Here is a 19,724-nt window from a genome sequence, read left to right on the forward strand (position 1 = left end):
GGGCATTTTACATGTCTTGTATTAGTAGTTCAGTCTAGGTTCTCTCTGTTCTAAGTGGCAGATAGCCAAATCAAGCTGACTTGGCCTAAAAACATTTTTTTTTAGTTGGTCTAAGTAATTGCAAAGTCAAGTTGGTAGGCTCAGTTGGATCCAGGTGCACACAAGAGGACTTCAGGAATCTGTGTCCCTCCCATCTGTCCCATGCTTTGTCATCATTTCGGACAGGTCTTGCTCAGTACTGCAAAAACATGGTCACCACCAAGGCCAGGACTGGAACACATTGGTTTGTCAATTTCTGGGAAGAATTCTTCTTTTTATCAGTAATCCCAACAAAAATCCTGTGGTTGGGAGAGTCCTCGTACACATGGATTGGAGATGCAGAACTTTTAATGGCCAGATCTGGGTCATGGATCCAGGCTGGGAGTGGAGTTTGCCTTGAGATGGTGAGGGAGGGTGATTTCTCAAAGGAAATCAGGGGTTTGTTTTCAAAATAGAAGTATGGATCAGGGTCAGATGTGAACCACAGCGATAGTGTGTAAACTGAGTAGTGTGGCATTGGTTTTCATTAATTGCCTTAAGCTACTTTAAGAAAATCTTTAGAATCTTCTTTCAACTTCCAATAAGATACTTGTTAAGTTTGTTTGCCTTTGCTATGGATAGTCTTTACACAAAGAGGCTTCCTTTTCTTTTTTCTTTCCTTTTTTCTCCTTCCTTCCTTCCTTCCTTCCTTCCTTCCTTCCTTCCTTCCTTCCTTCTTCCTTCCTTCCTTCTTCCTTCCTTCTTCCTTCCTTCCTTCCTTCCTTCCTTCCTTCCTTCCTTCCTTCCTTCCTTCCTTCCTTCTCCCCCTTTCTTTCTTTCCTGTTCTTTGTCTTTTTTTTTTTTTTTCAAATAATCAATTCCTTTCTAATGTTTTACTCAGTTTTGATTTTTCTTCTCATTCTGGGCCCAGAGCTAAAGAATAACCAGAAATCGTAGCTTGCAAAAACCTTTATTTAGCTTTGCTTTAACCTTTTTGGCAAAGCCAACGAGGTGTCTCTCACACCCTGCTCCTGTACAGAGAATTCTATATACTTAGTCACAAGGATAGTGCTGTACTATTTAAGCCCACAGTCCTTGGAGTCACACTGCCTGGGTTCAAATTCTGTCTTTGCCATTTTCTAGGTGTGACCTCAGCACATTTTAAACCTTTGTATAACTCAGCATCTTCATATACAGGATGAGGCTAACTGTGCCACCCCAATAGCATTGCAGGAAGATGGAATGAAGTGCATGAAGTGATCTGAGCTGTGCAGTGCATGAGGAAGCTCGGGGGTGTTGACAAGTGTCCTTATCCATGAAGTCCGCCATCATCTTTAGTAGTTTCCCACGTGCTTTCCTTTATAGATACAAATGTGTAGCTCCAAGCATGAGGTCTACTTTCCTCTCAAAACTCTTTTCTTCTTTACAAAAAATCCGTACTTCCAAACTCCCTACTCCAGTTCTGCCGCATACTTTTACCTTCCTCTTCTATTTCCAGCTCTCCGGTTCCTCTTTTCTCATTACTGTGGAGAAGCCTGACTCAGCAGTTTCCAATATGGAACTGAAATTCTTGACTTTGCTGAAAACGGTATATAAAAGTAAATCCACACGAGCAAAATTTTGGTGAGGTCAACTCCAGGTAGGGGAAGAATTTGTTTTATTGTGTATTTGTTCTCACATAACATTCCACAAATCTTGACTGCCATAGACTTGTGACTGGAAGAGAGTTAGTTATGTAGAAGCAGTGGGAGGCAAAAGCTAAATACTGCATGGATTCTGTTCTTAACGAGAGGAAGATTTTGCGTCCCTTTTCCGTTATTATATGGTTGAATTTAACACAAAAAACATTTTTTAAAGAGATTTTATTCATTCACTTGAGAGAGAGAGAGAGAGAGACAGAGACAGCAGAGCAAGAGAGAGAGCATGAGCTGGGGGGAGTGGCAGAGGGAGAGGAAGAAGCAGGCTTCCCACTGAGCACCCTGGGACCATGACCCAGGCCAAAGGCAGGTGCTTAACCCACTGAGCCACCCAGGTGCCCCAACACAAAGCTATTTGTACAAAATAATTTGATTTTGTAAATCTTTTTTTAAAAAAAAGATTTAAAAAAGATTTAAAAAAGATTTATTTATTTCAGAAAGAGAGAGAGAGAGTGCACATGTGTGTGAGACAGAGTAGTGAGAGACACAGAGGGAGAATCTCAAGCAGGCTCCCCACTGAGCAGAGCTTGACACAGGGCTTGATCCCAGGACCCTGGGATCATGACCTAAGTTGAAATCAAGAATCAGACACTTAATCAACTGAGCCACCCAGGCATGCTGGATTTTAAAAATCTTTTAAAAATAATTTGCTGTTTTCTCTGCATCTAATGAATCTGCTGAAGATGATAAACACAATTTTAACTAATAATTATTGTATCTTTAACATATGCCAGACTCAGTTCTACCTGGCTTATGAATACAAATCATTTAACTTGGCCACACTACTGATTCCCACTTTGCCAATGAAGAAGGAGAATTTTGGCGAGGTTAAGTTTCTTGTCTAAGGTCATGCAACGTGTAACTATGGATTTTGCATAATAACTATACAGAGGACGTTGTTTGTTTGTTAGGCATATACCAAAAAGAAAATCAGAAAACTACCAAATAAAATGATGTGGGATTAGGAGATCTCTTTGCTTTTATTGATCATTGCAGTCCTCAGTTTAGGACTGAGGTCCTAAACTATAAGGTCCTCAGTTTAGAAATACAGTTTTTTTTTAAGCCTCTCATAATGTGACATTTCCACTTTTCTCCCATCTATCCTTTTTTCTTTTGGGTTTATTTTCATTAATTTATTCCATAAAAGTATATTGAGTGTCCACTCTACTGCAAATCACATAGGACTGAGATAAATAAAAGATACTTATTCTCTATAGAAAAGTAGGTTCCTTTAACTTTATGGATGGTCACCTTTGGGAATTATAAGTTGTTCTTCATTAAATAAATATATATAAATACATATTAATATATATTAAATAAATATTTATTTATTTTTGTTATTCATATATCAAACATATATACATATATATATATAGAGAGAGAGAGAGACAGAGAGAGAGAGAGAAAGAGAACTCATGTGCATGTATGCTTGCATGCTGGTGGGATGAGGGGCAGAGGGAGAGAGAGAATTTTAAGCAGGCTCCAGATCCAGCACAGAGCCTGACACAGGGCTTGATCTTACAACCTGAGATCATGACCTGAGTCAAAATCAAGAGTCGGTCACTTAACAGACTGAGACACCCAGGTGCCCCTCATTAAATATATTTAAAAAATTTTTTTTGGGTGATATCAACAGGGAAGGGAAGGAATAAAAGCAGGCAAAATTTCAACCAGCATTTCACTGGCAAAGTGTTCTGGGGATAGGAATATGTCTTTGGGGGGAGCTTTTTCTTCATCTGCCTTGTACTTTGTTCACTTTGCACATACTCATAATTTGCTGTCAAAGAAACCTGCTAATGCACTAATAAAGAAAAAGCTGAGGCTTTTATCCAACCATTTCAGAATTATAAAACATTTTTTTTCTCAGTGGTATTGCCTTTAAAGCTTAAGCTGACTCTCAAAGAGATAGTAAGAGTTATTAAGGTGGCCTCTAAAATTTCCAATGCTATCATATACCCTTGGTAAAAATAATTTAGATGAATGTCTTTATTGTTGTTCACTTACCTGTTTTCAAATTTTCCTCTGTTAAAATAATGCCATAGAGAAATTATTCAGTATAATAGATGCTGGCCAATACTTACTTCTTGGGATTGTGTACAACAGTATTCAGAAAGACAAAAATGCTCGAAAGTAGATCTAGTTGATAATATAAACTATCTTATTTCTATTACTACTGTGCATTCTTGTTTTTGACTGTTTACACCTCACTTCTGATGGAATTCCTAGTAAAACGAAACAAAATAAAACAAAACATCCCATATCCTTAATAAGATAGTAGAGGAAGCATTTCTCAATTCTTTATGAAGGCACATGAACCTGAAGGCATAAGATGCTTTCTAAGCAGGAAGCTGAGACATTTGGTCCAGGATGTGGTGAACTACAGTTTTTTTTTTTTTAAGATTTTATTTATTTATTCATGAGAGACACAGAGAGAGGCAGAGACACAGGCAGAGGGAGAAGCAGGGTCCCTGAAGGGAGCCCGACGTGGGACTCGATCCTGGGACCTCAGGGTCATGACCAGAGCTGAAGGCAGACGCTCAACTGTTGAGCCACCCCAGGGTTTGGGTTCTAAGGTGAAAAATGTGAGCCCTGGAAAATGAAGAATCCAATTCTCATGAGAGGATATTATAGTTTAAACCACTACAAGACAAAAGTTTGCTGGTTGTCAGTTTCTTTCTTTTTTTTTTTTTTTTAAGTTATGGTTGTCAATTTCATTTATTACTGGTTTTGGGAAGCTATGTTAAATTTATCCATGTTTTGAAATTTGGAAAGAATAGTCAAACTAAACTACAAGATTGAGAAATCCCCTCCCCTCAAGATAACCCTTAAAATTATATAGTTGACTTTATTTTTTTTTTCCTGTGGGTAGAACATCAAAACCCAACACAGAGTAAACCCAGAATACATTCAATTTAGATTTCATGCTGCTATCTTCATCTTTGACTAGCGGTTAATGATTCTGAACATATTTTTTGGTTATTTAATAAGACTCATGAACTCGGGTGTAGTTGTATGATCCCAACTTGAAATATGCAGTTTGGTGTAAACTGCTTGATTGCACTGACAGAGTTGGAATACGTTCCCCTGGCCAAGTTATTAAGAAGGAAACGAGGCATTGCTCCATATAATGTGTGAATATGCTACTTCTCAGGTTTAAGAAGAATGCTTATTGATTAAAAACTGAGGCCATGTGGGATATGAACAATCAGCTTGTTCACATAAAGGTGCCAGAACTAGCATGATTTTTGTTTTTGTTTTTTTCTTCTCCCACTATGCCTTCATGGAGTCAGTTCTGGTCAGTAATTTGGGCATCTTCATAATTCAGATTTAGAAATTTCCATTGAGGAGCTAGCAGAGAAAACTTTTTTTTTTTATCTAGATGTCATCAGATTTTAGCCCAACATATTTGTGCCTCAAATGAGCAGAGGCATTTGAAAGATTTCTTCAAGGTTTTGAGGACAAGTGCCTTTTAGCATTAAAGATATCTTTAAGTTTCTCATTTCCTGTCCCTGATGTGTTCACCTTCAATATTTCTTTCGTACCAACAGATTTCTGAACAGCTCTCCAATAGCATTCCATTTGAAATAGAATTGATTTTGTTTTGAGGCACCTAACATTAGGAGTTAAGTGCATATTTCCTGTTTAATCATTTCAAGTTCATTTCCTAAAAAATGAACACACTGAATATTTAACCAATTTGATAGTGGGGGAAAAAAGTATAGACCTTTGGCCCAAAGCCTAAAAACAACCAATAAGAGCTCAAGAGGTAGCAGTCTGGGAAGCAGTTAAGTAAGTTATTAAAAAACAAATCTGGAATCTCCAGATTGCATTGGATGAACTCTCAGGGTTTCTGAGGGTCAATGTCACAAGATACCTAATCCAATCACTTTGGGTTTGAATCTCATTATATCCATGCCAAGTGGTCACTCTGGTGTATAATGCCTTATCATGTGGGGACAGGTAACCCCAAAGCACATCTCCTTAACTCTGATCACAAGGAAGACTTTCATTACGTGGACTCAGAATCTGTGTCATGGTAATTTTTACTTATTGGTTCTGGAGAAATCAATGGGGGCCACACAGAACAAGTTCCAAATTCTATTCAGCAGATCATTAAACTTCTAAAGACACACTGACACCTCCAATTCTGTCAACAGTTCCTGCATTCCAGGTCTGCTGAACAGACTCCAATTTGTTTATGAGAGTTTGTGACCATGGCACTGAGTCTCAAATCCGTGTTCTAGTTGCAGCCTGAGCAGAACAGAGTCAGTCAGGACTTTCATCAGCCTCGTTTCAGCAGAGGGATTCTAATTAAATAAAGCCCTAAATGACATGCACTCCTTTAGTAACCCTGTCCTACAACTGAACTCTATTGAATGTTATATCAACTACTAAACCTTTCTATTTATTAGGTAACGTTGCTACCAGTACGACCCCCCACCCAAGACACTCATAACAACTAATATTTTTTCTGGTACTCTGTGCCAGCAATATTCAGCTACTTTACATATATTAACCCACGTAAGCTACTATGAGTTAGCTGTTAACATTATTCCCTTTTACAGATGCAGAAAGTGAGGGAGTTAAGAAGAGTTGAAGTGGCTTGCTAAAGTTTATACCAGGTAATTGATGGCACAACTAGAGGATGAACTCATGTTCTTTAGTTACATATGTAAAACATTGCATAATTAGTTGGCTTTACTGGACCCAAGCTGGTCACGTATCTCCATTATATCAGTTTATATTGGTTTATCACTCTGATTGATCCAGATCTTTGTGGATCCTGAGCTGGCACCTGATGCATTCATTCTCACCTAGGTTTCAAGTCATCAACATTAGCTTGTTTTCTAAATCTCATCCAAGACACTCATAAAAATGAATACTGGACAGGCCAAACTAAGACAGATCCCGGGTGCATCATGCAGAGCCACCTCTAGGTTGACATGTATCCATTAATCAACAACTTTGGATAGAAGTGCTCAATCATGTGTGTGGCTTTATAATTATACTCTTTTTCTAGCTGAAGATTTCTCAACTCTAATGTCACAATATACTGGAGTGTTGTACTCCCCTGTGAGGTATTTCATAACTAATTTGTTTATTTAAAAAATAGAGTAGATTAAATATTGCCACCAAGTTAAAGCCACTCTCATTCACTGCCATTTTGTCAAACTTTCTTGAGATGATAAATAAGGTAGGGGGTTATAGCTGGCATGAGAATAAGAGTGGATATGTCCTTGGGAGAGTGACAAATAGAAAACTCAACTCTCAAATGTGTAGTGGTGGGAAAAAAAAAGATGATAAATGTTGCTCTGGTCCACATTTTTCCATCTTGGTTACAAGGATTTAATAAGAAACTTTGTCAAATTCATTTTGAGTATTTCCTCTCTCCATTCCCAGGGCCATGACCTTGTATCAGGTTCTTATCCCCTCTTCCATTGGGTATTAGAATGGATTTTCACCTTTTTATTCTGAAAATTTTCAAACACATAGAAAAATGGAAAGAATAGTTATAATGAACATCCATGTACCAACCCAGATTCAACACTTCATCTTATTAGCTTCATCTGTATTTATATGCATATATTTTGTTCTCTGAACTACTTACAAATAAGCTGCAAGCATCATGACAATTCCCTCCTGGGACCAGTCATTTGTCTGCTTTATCCTTTCTTTGCTCTTCCTCTGAATTTTTCAGTATCTCAGAGAGCCAGTGCCAGAACACTAGGTTTCCCATACTCTCTGGTGACTGGGTTCTGTTTAGGTTTTGGCCAATGGGAAGCACTGGCTGGAGATAAGATGGTAAGAAGAGAAGAGAAGACAGGATATTTCCACTGTCTTTGCTGTGTTTTGGAAAGTGTCTTTGGCAGTGTCTTTGTCTGTTTCTGTCAAACAGCCCTTCTCTCCATGAATCTAAGCCTCCACTGAGGAGTCCCTGTCAATACCCACTAGACAGCCCTGGCTCCTGGGCTCTGAGGACACCACTTCCTACCATTGTTCCTCCAACTCAGGAGGTAGCAGTGGCTTTCTGCTTTTGGTAATACCTGGATTGCCTTTTTTTTTTTTTTTTTTCTTTGTTTGGCCTTTCAACTCTTCCAACACTTTTTTAGCCAGTCCCCTGTTATTGAATCCCCTCTTGTGAACTCTCTTGGGAATTCTGTTTTCTTCCTTTCTCCTTTTTTCTCTTTCTTTCTTTTCCCTTGAAAAAAAAATTATTCATTTATTTATTTATTCATTCATTCATTCATTCACGAGAGAGACACAGAGAGAGAGAGGAGGCAGAGACACAGGCAGAGGGAGAAGCAGGCTTCTCACAGGGAGCCCGATATGGGACTCGAACACCAGACTCTGGGATCACGCCTTGAGGCGAAGGCAGACGTTCAACTGCTGAGCCACCCGGGCATCCCTTTTTCTTTTTTTTTTTTTAAAGTGTGCAATTCATTGTACTGGATTCAAGTCAATGTACAGGTAAGCCCTGGCTGCCTCCATGCCTCAACCCCACTGGTAGGTAGACCAATATATCAAGTTGGGGGAACAAAACGAAGGCCATGATGGTAGACCATTCAAAATAAGAACAAATATTCAGGCGATGATTTAAAAATTTTTGGATTACATAATTTACAATGCCATCACTCTTTCCTGGGTGGACTTTGGGGAGGACTGGCCCTTCTCTTCAGGGAGAAATGAAGTTGATTTGGGGAAGGCAAGGGACTTTCCATAATAATGCATCTCATGATATTTGGGATGACTTTTTTTTTTTGAAAAGCAATGTACAAAGTCCTCTGCCACATTGTAGAACTTTGGGGACACTTGCTCCAACCAACTGCTGTCACCTTCACCATTCCAATGTTTAAATCCTGAGTCAAGTGCCAAAAAATAAAACAAATAAACAAAACTGCCCCAAATCCAAAAACAAACAACAAATTAAAATAAACAAATAAAGCCATGCCAGTCTCATCTCGTTTTCTGTGCAAGTCAGCTTTTGTCAAGAAAGGGTACAAGGCAACTAAGGTAACAGTCTACCTAGAAGCATTTGTGGTGGACGATGGAGGGGGCAGGACTCGTACCTGCTTGCTTGCTGATGCACCTCTGCTGGAAGCTGGAGGGCAAGGCTGGTTGGAGCCCCCCATCCACATAGAGGACTTGTGCTCAGGCGGTGCGGTGATCTTGATATTCATCGTGTTGGGCACCAGGGCGGTGATCTGGTGCATCGTGTCAGCAATGCCAGGGACACAGGATAGTGCCACCAGATGGCCCCATGTTAAGCCGTGGTCCTCGGCTTGTCGACGTCACACTTCATGATGGAGGTGAAGGTAGTTTCCAGGATGCCACAGGGTTCCAGGTGAGGAAGGAAAGCTGGAAGAGTGCCTCCGGGTAGCAGAACCTCTCACTGCAGGTGGTGATGGCCTGCCCATCTGCAGCTCGCAGCTCTTCGCTGGGGAGGAGCTGGAGGCTGCAGTGGTCAGCTCCTGCTCCAAGTCCAGGCGACTGAGCGCAGCTTCTCCTCGATGTCACACACGATTTCCTGCTCAGCAGTGGTGGTGAAGCTGTGGCCACTCAGTAGCATGTGGTGCTCCCTGGAGGCCATGCACAGTTCAGCCCAGAAGGTGTGGTGCCAGTTGGTGACCACACTGTGCTCTACGGGGTCCTTCAGGGTCAGGATGCCCCTGCTGCTCCTGGCCTCACTGTCCATGTAGGAGTCTTTCTGGCCCATGCCCACCATGATGCTCTGGTGCCAGGGCCGCTGCCCCACGGTAGAGGGGAGGACAGCCTGGGCGGGGTTGGGGGTGGGGCATTGTGGCCTGTGAGGTCGGCCTTGCACTTGCCTGAGCTGTGGTCAACTGGGAGCGCAGTGATATCGTCATCCACGGTAGCGGGGCAGTGATGTAGACCCGCCAAGCTGTGAGGGCTAAAAGCCTATGCTTACCAGGTGGATGGGGTCTCAGGGATGCTGAGTTCCATTTTCTTGATTCTAAATAACATAGCCTTTAAATTCGTTGACATTCTTCTTCTAAAAATAAGTATTCTATCAACATCAACACCATTATCACTTAGAAAAATCAATAACTCCCTAATATCTTATACTCCAGTTCATATTAATATTTCCTCACTTGTCCCCCAAATTCTTTTTATAGTGATTTCTTCAAAGTAATGCAATCAATGTTAAATCATTGCATTTGATTACTTTTTTTTTTTTTTTTTTAGCTTCTCTTAATCTGGAACAATTTCAGGATTTTTCTTTCCTCTATGACACTGACTTTTTGAGGGCCAAAAGTTGTCTTCTAGATTTTTCCACATTCTAGATTTTTTTTTCTGATTTTTTTCCCTCTTGATGTTGCTGGACAGAAGTCCTAAACTTTATACATTATTTTATAATCTGGAAGTTAGGTATAAAGGCTTGATTAAGTTCAAGTTAAAATTTTTTGGCAAGAATGTGATGAAATATTTAATCACTTAGGTAACATTATGACTACTAGATCTTATAAGCAGTCGATTATAAGGGTATTTGCCACTTTTGCATTTGTTTTTGGCATTTTTGTAGCCCTGTCTGAAAACTAACTGATTATTAGTATATTTCTATCACATGTAAGCTTACGTTTTACATGTATAGGTTAGTGACCTATGTACTTTCTATAGAATGCTACCTTGCAGGTTATACATGTTCTGTGAAATGAATGGCCAGCCATGAGTTTTATAGCAGTGTGAATGCTTGCTCTTACATCCTAGTTCCTCTTTTACTAATCTCTTTCTGTTTTGCTAATCTCCTTTACACTTAGCCTTTATATCCAGTGGAAAAAAAAAAAAAAACCTAACAAATAACCAATGAAATAGAAATGGGTTAAAACTAAAGTCAACTAGTGTTCGGCTCATTCACATTAGTTGACTCAACATGTCTGAAAATGAGCTCATCATCTTTCCTACCAAACTTGCTCTTCTCCCTTTGTTGCTTAACATGGTGATTAGCACCATTCAATGGTACCAACTGCCAACTGAGGATGCATCTTTGACCCCTGTCACTCACACCCCTTACCCAATTAGTCCTCATGGCGTGTCCATTCTGCCTTCCTGGCTGTGTCTTTTTCAATGACTTGAATCTTACCACCATTATTCAAGTTCAAATTTTCACCAGCCCTTATATAGTTTATATATCAACACTGCCCTCCTTGGGGCACCTTGGTGGCTCGGTGGTTGAGCATCTGCGTTTGGTTCAGGTCATGATCCCGGGGTCCTGGGATCAAGTTCTGCATCAGGCTCCCCGTGGGGAGCCTGCTTCTCCCTCTGCCTGTGTCTCTGCCTCTCTCTGTGTGTCTCTCATGAATAAATCAATAAAATCTTAAACAAAACAAAACTGCCTTCCTTGCTTCCAGGCTCATACCCTCAAATCTTTCTTCCACCTTACTTTCAGGAAGTTCATTCTGATATACAGATTTCCTCATTTCATTTTCCTGTTTAAGATGTTTATTTGTTTATTTTGCTTAAAATGTTTTAATTGCCCTCCAGCACCTACAGGACTCAAGGCCCTTCACATCAAGGTGCTGTCCAGCTGCTCTCCAGTCTCTCATCTTGATGCTCTACTTCTTGTACTTTCATTCTCTACACTAGCCCTCACATGTTACAGTTCTACAACAGGCTATGCTTTCTTATCTACACACTTGTATGCAGGTTGCTCCTCCTCCCTGAGATCTGTCTCCACATTGTACTCATCTGGTCACCTTATTTTCCTTATTTGCCTAGACCCATGATGGCTAGATGTAAATATAAAGCTATTAAAAATATAAAAACCTATTCCCAAAGTAGAGACTCAAGGCTTGAAGCAGAGATCCTCAGGCCAGTATCAAGTTTCTGGCCTAGGCCTATAGAGAAAGGCTGGGGAGGAAGTCTAATGAGGTCACAGAAAGCATCAAGCCAGGGTATGTCATCATCAGGAGTTAAGGGCTAAGATCCAAGTCAGAACATGGGAACCACTGCAGAGCTAAAGCCTGGGAGAAGTAGCCATAAGAATTCCACTGTGTCCTTTTCATCTCATCTTTGGGACTGTGAAGCCAATGATGAATCTAGAAGTTTGTAGCTTGTGAAATAACAAAATAAGGCTGATAATAGTTGTATAAGAAGGAAGACTGGGCATCGGTCTTAAATTGTGGTACATTAAAGAACCATTTCTTTTTTTTTGAATGAATCACTCTGTTTTTCTGTATCATTTTCTGCATCATAGGCAAATGAAAAACAGGGACCTAAGAAAGAATAAAAATAAGCCAATGATGAATTTTAACAAGGCCAATTCAGAAGAATGCAAATACTACTGCATGAATCTGGATAGGAAAAGGAAAAATGTCTTCAAAAGTGATTATACAAAGAATGATAAAAATAGCAGTATAATATATGGGAAAATGTTACACATGAAAAATAAAAAAACACTATCTCCTAACTTCCTTACTTGCTTAGTATCTGATAATCACATCACTCTTCCTCCTAAAATCTTCCAACACCTTCCTAATGCATTTGGAACAAAATCCTTAGTATGACCTGCAAAGTCCTGGGGTCGGTCTCCTGCTGACATTTCTGGCTGCATCTAACACCTCTTTCGTCTGTCACTGGGTTCTAAGCACACGGGCCTTCTTTCTGGTTTTCAAAGACACAAGGTCCCTTCCTTCTTCAGGGCCTTTTGCAGAATCTTCCCCTTTTTCCTGGCATGGTCCTTAATCCCCTGCCTCCTGATTCTCCTGGCTATACTTATCCATAGTCCTCAAAAGCCTTCCCCTGATCCCTCTTTCCATCTAAATTAGCCTCTATCCCCATTAATCTCTCTCAGCAAAATTTTCCTTTATTGCACTAATCAAAATTTGTAATCATAGGTTGATCTGGGTGGCTATTTGTTTGATATTTGAAAGCTTCAGAAGTGTGGAAACCATGCCCATTTTGCTTACTGCTATACAGTAGGAACTCAAGAGTTAAGTATTTATTGAATGAAGACAGAAATGGAGAATGAAAAAATGGACTGGGGTGATCATCTTTGAGGTACAGGCTCCCATTTATCCCTCAATCTCCCTCAGTATCATCTTTTCTTCCCTAGTAATTGAACCTCAGTTTTGACTCAAACACTTGCGTGACCAGAAAAAGTCTACATTTTTCCATACTCCCTTGCAGCATGGTATAGCTTTGTGACTAAGTTCTGGTTAATGGGATATAAGTGGAAGTAGCATCTGCAATAACGAGGAAGACTTTGAAAGGGGGTTGTGTGCCTCATTCTTTGACCTCCCATCCTTTCTATTGGCCGGAGTAAAGACATGATGATTGGAATTCAAGCAGCCAAACTGACATAGGTGGCATGCAAAGAGTGACCTAGTGCAAAGTAGAAGGACCCTGGATCCCCAAGGATTTTGTGGAACAGAGATTATCAGGTTGGGACTATGGAACTGTTATAGCTGTACCTAATCCTAATAGGTAAGTATAGGTAAGGTGCTATGGCATAGGGAATGGAGCTTCAGGAAATCTAAGTGGAATTTTGAGAACACTGGGGTTAAAAAATGAAGGACATTCCGTGGCAAATAACCTCCATTTATATACACACTAAGTAATGAAGTAGCATAGCGTATTTAGGTAATGATAATTAAAACTCTAGAATCATCAATATACAAGAGAAAAAGTAAAATTAGGTTACAAATAAACAGCTTACAAAAACAGATTATAAACACATACAAGATTGAAATTGTGGCAGATACTATGTCTTCTCCCAACATCCATGCTCCCCTTCCTCCTTAAGTGTGGTGTTATTATTCATAATTATAAAACATTTCCATTTCTCCTCCTTTTGTTTTTGTTGTAGTGGTGGCTTTTTAAGAGGGGGGCTTGGGGAGGAGCAAAGGACAGGGAGAGAGAGAATCTTAAGCAGGCTCCATGCCTATTCCAGTGCGGAGCCGGACTCGGGGCTCGATTTTACAATCCTGAGGTCATGATCTGAGCTGAAATCAAGAGTTGGACGTTTAATCCACTGAGCCACCCAGGCATCCCTCTCCTTTTGATAAATGGTAAAACTACACTTTTCTGTCTCTCTGTAGGTAGATTCACTATGTGATTTGCTTTGGCCAATAAAATGTAAACTTTAAGAACCAGAGTGAGGGGGATCCCTGGGTGGCGCAGCGGTTTGGCGCCTGCCTTTGGCCCAGGGCGCGATCCTGGAGACCTGGGATCGAATCCCACGTCGGGCTCCCGGTGTATGGAGCCTGCTTCTCCCTCTGCCTGTGTCTCTGCCCCTCTCTCTCTCTCTCTGTGACTATCATGAATAAATAAATAAAATATTAAAAAAAAAAAAAGAACCAGAGTGAGATTCATTCTCTCTCTCTCTCTCTCTCTCTCTCCTGTGATCACTGACAATATTTCTGATAGTGGTTTTGGGTTTCAGAGTGAAGACACCATGGATCAGAGCCCTAACAATCCAGCATGATTATGTAATGTAAGAGGAAAATAAACCTTTGTTATTTTAAGACTTTAAGATTTTGATTGTTACTGCAGTTTTATTTAGAGTGGCAATACACTCAGATGAGATAACTTTTCCCAGACTCTTTTTCAGCTAAGTATTGTCAGATAACTGTTTGCTGTAAGACACAGTACAAGCATTGTGCATAACTTCTGGGAAGTTCCATAACTGGCGAAGACCCATCCTCCTTTCTGTCATCTGGAATTCAGGCAATAATCTCTGACATTCAAAGAACTATCTTGGACCATGAAGCAATGAAATTCTTATAGAACTAAACATTCAACTCCCGTACAACCTACTAATTGTACTCTTGGGCATTTATCCTAAAGAAATGAAAACTTATGTTCATGCAATCACCTGTCCATGAATGCTCATAGTTATTTTATTCATAATAGTAGAAAACTACAAATAACCTAGAATTTCAACTGGTGACTGGTTAAACAAATGGTACACACAGGTATGTACCATGGGATACTACTTAGCAATAGAAAGGAAACAAGTTCTTGATACTGAGACATGCAACAACCTGGGTGAATCTCCAGAAAATTCTTCTGAGTAATAAACCCCAAATGTAATATACTGTATGATTCTGTTTATACAACATTCTCAAAGTGACAAAATTACATACACAGAGGACAGATTAGTGGTTGCAACTTGTGCTGATGAAAATGTTCTGTGTCTTGACTATTATCACTGTCAAAATCCTAGTGTGACATTGTTCTATAGATTTGCAAGATGTCACCGTTGGTGAGAACTGGGAAAAGAGCACATAAGATCTGTCTGTATTAGTTTTTACAATGGTGTGTGTTTCTAAAATAATTTCAAAACATTTCTAATAAAAAAGACCAAAAAGTTAAGAAAGAAAAAACAAAACAAAACCACAGAAGTCAGATTTCTCCCATACCAATTGAAAAAAAAAAAAAAAGCCCCTAGGGCTCGGACTTAGGACATAGATATTTTGTTCAAAGTGCTCCAAATGACTGTAATGTTCAGCTACACTTGAACTCCAAAGAGAGCTGGTAAAAAATGGTACCATATGCTGTCCCAGGGCTTCTTCTAAAGCCATGGGAACAGCCTTATCCTCAACCCCAAATCAGATACATATACAGAATACTGTGGGGGAGAGAGGAGAATGGGAACAGAAGTTATCAGGGTCTCAGTGTTCATCACCTGAGGTTATTTGCCGCCACCACCCAAAGAGAGCTATTTGTGCTTCCTACCCGACCTCTGCCCAGCCCAGAGCGGAAGTGGGCCTCTAATTCTGTGTAGTTCCACAATCTTGTTGGAAGACCCCAGTTGGATGTCCGCTTAGGCGGAGGATCTGTTGATTTACCTGCTGTCTGCCCATGAAGAGAAAAGGGGAGGGACAAGGGTGGCAGGGCGAAGGTAGAGGATGCAGGGGAGGAGCCTGAGCTGCCACATCTTGGCCTGAGTTCCCCACGCACCTGGACTATCACACAAGTATCGTTAGGCTGGAGTCTTCGGGCTACTGCTCCACCCAAGAGAGGAAGGTCGGTTGAGGGAATTTTAAGAGGAAGGGGGGTGAAATGTTGGTGATGAGAGCTGAGGAGGGGTGAGGAGGGTCAGCAGGAGTGGGTCCTCAGAGCAAGGCAGTGAGGAAGCACTTACAGTCTTTTGAGGAACTCCCAAGGATGCTCTAAAAGAAATCCAGAGGATGTTGAGGTTAGTTCAACCAGAAAAGAGGTAAACAGCAGACAGAGGACCTCAAGAGCAGCTAGTTGTGGGAGGTCCTCATCCCTTGTCGCTTCCCTCTGGGCTCCAGCACTGCAGAAGAGCTGGTGTAAGGTTCTCACCTGGCTGCTCATTAGCATCACCTGCAAACTCTTAAATTCATTGCTACCCAGACCTCACCCTCAGACACCTCACCTTGAGTCTGACCGAATCTAAAACCTGTGCTACATTAGCGCCCAAAGACATGGCACAGGGCATCTCCCTTAGAGAGCCCCTCTCCCATTTGAGGTACCAGTCACCCATCAAAGGTGAGTCAGAACCCAAGGCCTGCCTTCCAGACCAAGCCACCATCCATGGGGTCCTGTGGCTTCTCCGTGCTGAGTGGAAACATATGACAGCACAGACAGAGGCAAGCAGGAGGGATTACAAAGTAAATTTAAGAGAGTGCAAGAAAAACATGACAAATGAAAGTCATACAGTGGGAGAATGGGAGCATCGCCTGGAGGCTTGTAGGGCTTATTTTGCATGTGCACAAGGAATGAGTTATCAGTGATAGCGACAATAGGGCTTTCTCAGAAATGGAAGATGCTTTTTACTAAAAGAGAAAGTAAACATTACTTAGAACAAATCTCATATCATACCTTAATGTTTACAAAGGAGACAGAGGGAGAGAGGGCAGGAAAGAACAGATTTCCCAGGGGAGGAAATTGCAATGAGAACAAGTAATCTGGATCAAGCCAGAGCATGTTTGAACAAAAAGAATACCCGAGGACAGAGGAAACTCTAAGGATAAGATAGGATTTTACATAGCAGGAACCCCTACTAGATTGATTTTAGACTGTTTTAAAGTGGTGACTATGGTCAAATGCCAGAGCAAGAAGTTCTATAAATGAACACTATTTCCTACAGATTTTGATGCTCGAAAGCTTTTCCCAAGTTCGGAATAAGTATCTTTAAAATTAAAGACAGGTTGAACTTCCAACAATAAGGGAGTGATTAAATAAATCACAGTGCACAGCATGAGGTGGAATAGTATGCTACCTTTAAAAATGATGCAGAGGACACGAACTCAGCATAACCCAGACAGATGAGGTTAAAGAAAGCAAGACACTAACTGTGGTGCTTACAGCTATGTGAAAAACGTGTATTTTCTTTTATACTTCTTTGCTGTACATTTCTAAATTTCCGTCGATGAGTATATATTATTTTAATAATCAGAATCAAAAGATAAATGTTATTTATAATCCTATAGTCCTCTTTAATGTTTTACATTCTTTTTCCCCCCCACCTATGTGCTCACAGAAGCTACTTTTGACACCACCACTGGGGTCCTAGCAATCGATGAGTCCCTTGGCTCCAGACACTGCTATATATTATTTAGGCTTCCTTCTCACAGTACTAACACTTGCCGAGCATTTTATTCCTCCAGTGGCTTTTTTTTTCTGAGGATACCATATCAACTTCGGGGAAGTCTCTTAGAATACCCCAACTGCTAGGCAGGCGTCCTCCAAGATTTAGCACACACTCTTTTTCATACAGTTTGTATTGGTTTTCTATTGCTGAGTAACAAATTAGTGCCAACTTGGTGGTTGAGAACAAATCTTTTATCTCCTTGTTTCTGTGTGTCAGGAATCCAGGTGTGGATCAATTGATTCTTGCTCATGGTTCTTTTCAAGATCAATTTTGTTGTTGTTTTCGTCATTTGTTTGCTTGATTGTTTTGCCAAAATTCAGTCTTTTTATATTTTGGTACTTTTTTTTTTTTAAGATTTTATTTATTTATTCATGAGAGACAGAGAGAGGCAGAGACATAGGCAGAGGGAGAAGCAGGCTCCATGCAGGGAGCCTGAGGTGGGACTTGATCCCGGGACTCCAGGATCACACCCTGGGCCGAAGGCAGGTGCTAAACCCTGAGCCACCCAGACTTCCCTAGATTTTGGTACTGACCCACATTCTCCTGCTGTTTATTGGCTAGGAGTCACTCTTAGTTCCTAGAGGCCACTTCCATGTGGCCCTCTCACAGCATGTCAGCTTACATCTTCAAGGCCAATGGAGAGTAGCTCTCGCTACTGCTTTGTGTCTGTTTCAGGGGATCACATGATTAGGTAAGGCCCACCCAAGGTAACCATTAGATTAGCTCAAAGTTGACTGAATAAAGTCCTTGTTTACAGCTACAAAACCCCATCACTTTTGCCATATCATTTAACCTAATTATGAGAGGGCTGTTCTATCATAACTGCAGGTCCTTCCCACTCAAGGGGAGGAGGTTACATATAGTGGGCATACCAGAGGATGAAAGTCTTGGGGTCTTAGAATGTTAGAATTTTACCTGCCACAAGATTACAGAAGTAAATTAAGGGTACTGCAAACATTGGATTAAAATTATTTTAAAGTATCTTTTAGCTGAAATTCATAATAAAAATAACACCTTCCTATACCGTTTTTGTGCATATTTCAACACTGTCTTGAATTTGTGTTTGTTTAGAGAATTTCCCAAGAACGTAAAGTCAGCTCCTTAAAAAAAAAAAGTACCATATTCAGTAGTTATCTCTGGTAATCTGGATCCTCTTGAGACTATAAAACCAATGAATGAATAAAAGAATCAACCAAATAACCAATCACAGTCTGGAAATAAATCAGAGGCTGAGGAGAATAAAGAATATTTATCATTTTTCAATGAGGGTGGGGGGGATGCATTTCAGATTTCATTTGAAACAGAAAAGTCCTGCTGTTAGAAAATTGAAAAATTTTCAGAACTAAGTACTGAGGTAGGGCGGGGGTGTGTGATGTGTACTGAGGCAGGAAGGGGGGGGGCAGGGGAAAGATGTCGCTGGCCCTGTCTGGGGTTAAGAGACAGGCTGCTCTCTTACCTCACGGCCAAGCAGCACTCTCGTATTTCCAACCCGGCAGGGACAGTAACAGTAACGGCTCACACTTTTATGGCACTGACTATATATCAGGCATTGTTCAAAGCTCTTTTTAAATAGTAACTCATCGAGTCTTTGCAATAATTCTGTGAGGTATGTGTGCCATTACCATTATTATTACAGGTTGAACCCATTAGCCATTTTTTATCTTCGTCTTTTCGGCTTGGCTGCTCTATTCTCCTTTGGTTGCAGCACTGTAGCTTCTCTCATTGTCTTTTTTGCATCAGCCATTTCGTGCAGCCACTGATCTGGTGGTTAACTCCTTTACCTGGAAGCTTTCGATACTTTGGTGACAAACATGTCCATGGTCTCGGCTAGTCCCCAGTCTATTCCACGCTCAGCTTAAGTAGATGAGACCTGCGCTGCCTTATGTTTCTCAGACTGGCCTTGTCAACAGGGCAGCCTCCTGGACATTTCCACCATTCACCGTGGAACAGATTTTAGAGCATTTTTGGTTGCAAGTGGCTGAAATTCAAGTCAACTGATCTTTTTTTTTTTTTTTTAAGATTTTATTTCTTTATTCATGAGAGACACACAGAGAGAGAGGCAGAGATGCAGGCAGAGGGAGAAGCAGGCTCCATGCAGGGAGCCTGATGTGGGACTGGATCCTGGGACCCCAGGATCACAGCCTGGGCTGAAGGCAGACACTAAACTGCTGAGCCACCCAGGGATCCCATGTCAACTGATCTTAAGCATAAAATGATATATGGCTTCTCATAGATTGTAAGGGTACTGAAGGCTCACAGAGGTGAGCTCATATACAGTAGCTCATAGAACTTTAGGTACCAGAGTCTCAGAGACAAGAACTATGGACTCATTTCTTGACTCTTGCCTCTGCTTGGCCTCATTTCACGGCTTGGCCATCTCCACATGGCAGAGAAGATGGCCCCCACCAGGCCAGGGCTGCATCACCCCC

General features: G+C 40.8%; 1 pseudogene; it reads right to left on the reverse strand.

Annotated features, from left to right (window-relative positions):
- Positions 1 to 232: 232 nt before the first annotated feature.
- LOC125754413 (actin, cytoplasmic 1-like) lies at positions 233 to 9,438 on the reverse strand (annotated as a pseudogene).
- Between the last annotated feature and the right edge of the window lie 10,286 nt (positions 9,439 to 19,724).

The sequence above is a fragment of the Canis lupus genome, chromosome 36, assembly GCF_003254725.2.
Source record: "Canis lupus dingo isolate Sandy chromosome 36, ASM325472v2, whole genome shotgun sequence".
Taxonomy (NCBI): domain Eukaryota; kingdom Metazoa; phylum Chordata; class Mammalia; order Carnivora; family Canidae; genus Canis; species Canis lupus.